The sequence below is a fragment of the Grammomys surdaster genome, unplaced genomic scaffold, assembly GCF_004785775.1.
Source record: "Grammomys surdaster isolate TR1022 unplaced genomic scaffold, NIH_TR_1.0 310, whole genome shotgun sequence".
NCBI classification, from domain to species: domain Eukaryota; kingdom Metazoa; phylum Chordata; class Mammalia; order Rodentia; family Muridae; genus Grammomys; species Grammomys surdaster.
In genome coordinates this window covers 1,417,717-1,422,007 of record NW_021604729.1, presented here as the reverse complement: position 1 = coordinate 1,422,007, position 4,291 = coordinate 1,417,717, and the positions used below count along the sequence as shown (strand labels likewise).

The 4,291-nt window shown below is 47.0% G+C and overlaps 2 protein-coding genes across 2 annotated transcripts in view; one reads left to right on the top strand and one right to left on the bottom strand.

The window, feature by feature from the left end:
- Best1 (bestrophin 1) overlaps window positions 1–1,366 on the bottom strand; it is a 15,730-nt gene extending 14,364 nt beyond the window's left edge. The window contains exon 1 of the mRNA XM_028777521.1: window positions 1,251–1,366. The gene's annotated coding sequence lies outside the window, so the exon portion shown is untranslated. The remainder of the gene's footprint in view (window positions 1–1,250) is intronic.
- A 95-nt stretch (window positions 1,367–1,461) lies between these two features.
- The window catches only part of Rab3il1 (RAB3A interacting protein like 1), a 32,987-nt gene continuing 30,157 nt past the window's right edge, over window positions 1,462–4,291 (top strand). Inside the window, exon 1 of the mRNA XM_028777538.1 lies at window positions 1,462–1,995. The gene's annotated coding sequence lies outside the window, so the exon portion shown is untranslated. The remainder of the gene's footprint in view (window positions 1,996–4,291) is intronic.

Genomic DNA, 4,291 nt, shown 5'->3' with positions numbered 1-4,291 from the left:
CTCTCTCTCCCTCTCTCTCTCTCTCTCTCTCTCTCTCTCACACACACACACACACACACACACACAGTCTAGGAGTCTACATTGAGGTATGTTCTCATGTGAATTTTCTATGTAGCCCAGGAGGACCTTGAGCTTGTAATACTCCTGCCTCCACTTCTGAGAGCTGAGGTTACAGATGTGAACCACCATATCCACCAGGTAAGTGCTGGGGATCCAGGGCAGGATTTCATGCACATTGTGCAAGAACTCCTCCCACTATGATAAATCCAGCCCAATAAATATATCTGCAAGCACTGCCTTGATGGAGTCCTGCATCCCTTCCGTTGGCCACTAGAGGTCACCATTGACTTAGTTCTTGCCAGGAAAACCTGGTACGATTGTCCGGGTGTCAGTGACAATCAAAGCTGTCTTTGGAAGGCTCTGTTATCTCCTTGACCATGACCAGTAGCCTCAGTGTGTTTTGGGAGATCTGGGAAATGCTGGAGAACTTCTTTGATTTTTCATGGAGCCCATGTTCCTTACCATTAGCATAGCAAAACCCCCACTTGCCGGTGCTGTTCCCTGCCCCTCCCCATGCATCAAGATGTCTCCAGAGACATTGTGAACAATCTGCTCCTAGACCCACACAACTCTAGGCACACTCAAACATAAGACATGGTGTCCCACAGGTCTCAGACACAGTCAACCAAGCAGACCTCAGGTATACAGTAAAACCCAAGACATACCTGGATGCGGTACCCCAGGATGACCCCTAAAAGGAGAGTGCCTAACTCAGCCAAGACCACTCTCCCCTTCCATCCCACAAAAAGTTATTCAGCAAAACATCTCTGATACCAGAGTAGAATCTGTTCTAACTCCTGCCTCTAAGAAGTCAAGAGTTGAGTGACTGCTAAAGAAATATTTAAAACCTCTAGCAGAGAATGGGAATGGCAATGCCTGAGAGGCCAGGGAGTGGGAGCACCAGAGTCAGTGTTTGAAGCAGGAGTAGGAGCTCACTGAGCTGAGAAGATGTAACCACGTAAGAACAGCCCACAGCAAGTCACTGAGGCATTGCCAAGGGACTGCTGAGTGTATAACACTCAGGGGACACTGGTGTTCAAGGCAGACATTTTGGCCAAGACCACATCACTACCAATGAACTAGGACTAGGACCTGGGACTTAAAGTCTTCTGAGTTTGGGTCCTGGGTCCTTTCTACCCCCAACCATAACCTCTGCCCTGGAGGAGGGTTACTTGGGATCTGAGGCTTACCTGTTAGGGTTTCTGTTGAGGCTGAAGGGAGGTCTGAGGAATGAGGGGTGTGCAGAGAAGACTTTGATGGTAGCAGAGCCCATACTCTCCAGCCCCCTGGTAGAGAGTCATGTCAGGGAGCAAGCTAAGCACATTAGACTGATGGGTGAAGGTTCCAGATGCAGAACATTACAGCCTCCTCATCTAGGATCACCATGGCAACAAGAGCATCACAGAGGGCTTGACCTTTGCCAGGCAGGTAGAAGAGGACTAGACTTAGCAGAAGGCAGTAGGCAGTAGGCCCTGCGCTGGGCCTGGCAAACCTGGCTGCTATCTCCAGGTTCTGCACAGGGTGCCTGCTAGCCCACTCTCCTCCTCTGGGCCAATCACAGAATAAACAGGGAAGAAACCAAGAGGTGGATGAACATAGCTGGACAGGGAGGCAGAGGACATATAGTGCCACTTCAGGGACAAGAAGGAAGACAGTCAATACCTCTTTTCTGACACCAGGCAGATCTCATTGCTAAATCTCTGGGAGACTGACATAACCTCTGACCCTTTCAGAGGAACAACAAGGACAAGGTGATGCAGGAAAGGCTGCTGGCACCACCAAGCCATATCCCACAGATAGCAATGAAATAATACAGAGTGGACCAGAACCAACCCAGAAAGAGACACATGGTGAGAATTCAGCACAACCTGGAGGAAAGCTAGGATTTCTAGTCGTGTGGTGCTTCATGGACTCTACCCTGCAGATACCAGCCAGGTGAGGACCTGACCCTACCCTTACCTTTTCACCAAATTCCCACCTGTTCAGAGAATTTCTTTTGTGTGTGTGTGTGTGTGTGTGTATGTATGTATGTAGTTTTTGATTTTTATGTGTATGGTTGTATGACATATGCATGTCTGGTACCTGATGCAGCCAGAAAAGGGTGCAGGATCCCTTAAGACTTGAGTTACAGATGGCTGTGAGCCAACACATGAGTGCTGAAGATCATAGGTCCTCTGGAAGAAGAGCCGTTGCTCTTAACTGTTGAGCCATATCTCCAGTCCCATGACTGAGTTCTTGATGTAAATACCTACTACACAGTCTAAGTTCCTTAGGGGATATCAAGAAGCAAAAGACATTTTCTCTGTGGGTCTTTTCTGTCAGTTTTAGTGAATTGCTTTACCTGTTCATCTCCTCTTAGAACATAGACTCTTACACTGATGCCGCTTAGCACGCACACCATATAAAAGATTGATAGAGATGCAAGAATCTGAGGCTTTCACCCCAGACCTCCTCAGTCATAGTCTGCATTTAATTTTTTTAAAGTTTTGTTTATTTATTGGTGTGTGTGTGTACTCGTGTGCATGTGTTCTGAATACGTGTGTGTGTGTGTGTGTGCTTGAGTACCACAGTACATATGTGGAGGTCAGAGGACAACTCTCAGGAGTTGGTTCTCTTCTTCCAGCTTGTGTCTCAGGAATCAAGCTAAGCCTTGACTGCAAGCATTCTTATCTGCCCCTGAGTCAGGTGTACAACCTGGGTTGAGAGGTTGGCTTCAGGTGATGATGAGAGGGAGAAGTTCCTTACTGTTTCCATTTCAGAAGCACTGCATGCTTTTGTTTGTTTGCTTTTTACACAGGCCTTGGGCTTGATGTGTATCTGGAGATGACCTTGAACCCCTAACTGTCCTACCCCCATTTCCTAAGTGTTAAGATTGCAGGCCCAATTTCTGTGGTGCTGGGGATTGAACCAAAGATCTCTTGCATGCTAGGCAAGCACTCCACCAACTTTATACTTTATCCACCCAGACCTCTTTATACTTAGTTGAGAATGTTCTTGGACACATAAAACTTTTTAATTTTTATGAATTTTGATCTGGCTGAATCCATTTCCTTCTGTGAATACACTTAAGATCTGATATATTTTGGGTTCCTTTTGCGGAGGACGTGAGGTAAAGGCCCAAGGCTGCTGCTATGTCTGGGTGCCAGCTCTCCATGCACTCTGTGCTGGAAAAGCTTTGATTCCTTCATTGAATGGGTTTGGCACCATCGTTAAAGATCAATCTGTGACAGATGTATCTATTTCTGGAGTCTCCACTCAATTTCATTGATCTCTGCGTCTGTCCTGAGGCTGATACTCCACTGTTGTTTGTCTAGTTTTAATTTGGCTTTTCTTTTTCTTTTGTGTGTGCATGTATGTATAATATGTATATGAGTACATATGTGTGCATGCGTATTGAAGCCCTAGACCGACGTCAGTGTCTTCCTCAGTGGCTCACTACGTCACTTACTGAGGCAAGATCTCCTGCTGAACCCAGAACTCACCAATTCTGCATAGTCTAGCTTAGCCAGCTTGCCTCATGGATCCTCTGTCTCTGCCACCCAAGTGCTAGAATGACAGGCATGCACCAACAGGCCCTGGTTTATACCGTGGCAGGCAGTGGGTAGGCATACTGTTTTGGAATCACAAAGTATGAGTGAGGCTCAGTGGGTAAGATGGCCTCAATTCAATCCTCAGAATCCACAAGTGGAAGGAGAGAAGTTACTTCCACAGTTTGTCCTCTGATTTCCACACATGCTCCATGGTATGTGCGCGCCAATCTCCCCCCTCCCCACCCCCACCCCCACCCCATGCACATGCACGTACACAAGCAAATAAGCAAATGTAAAACCAAAGCATGTGTTTTTGGCTTTTGGTTATTTAGGCTGTGGTTTTGGTTCATTTCTGATGCTGTGCTGAAACACAAAAGCCCTTTTGGGGAGGAGGGCCTCATCTGCCTTATGATTCCGGATCACAGTTTGACCTGGAATGAAACCCATCATTTCAGGGAAGTCAAGGCAGTCAGAACTTGAAGCAGCCAGTCACATCCATAGTCAGGAGCAGAGAAAGAAACAGATGACCCATGGCAACTGCTCTAGTCTTTCTCAGCTCTTACGTAGTCCAGATTCCAAACCCAGAGAATGGCGTCTGCCATTTTCAGTCTGGGTCTTCCCACATCAATTACTATAACCAAGAGAACCCCTCAGACAGGGCCACAAGTCAGTTCGACTCTCTCTTCCCACGTTATTCAAGA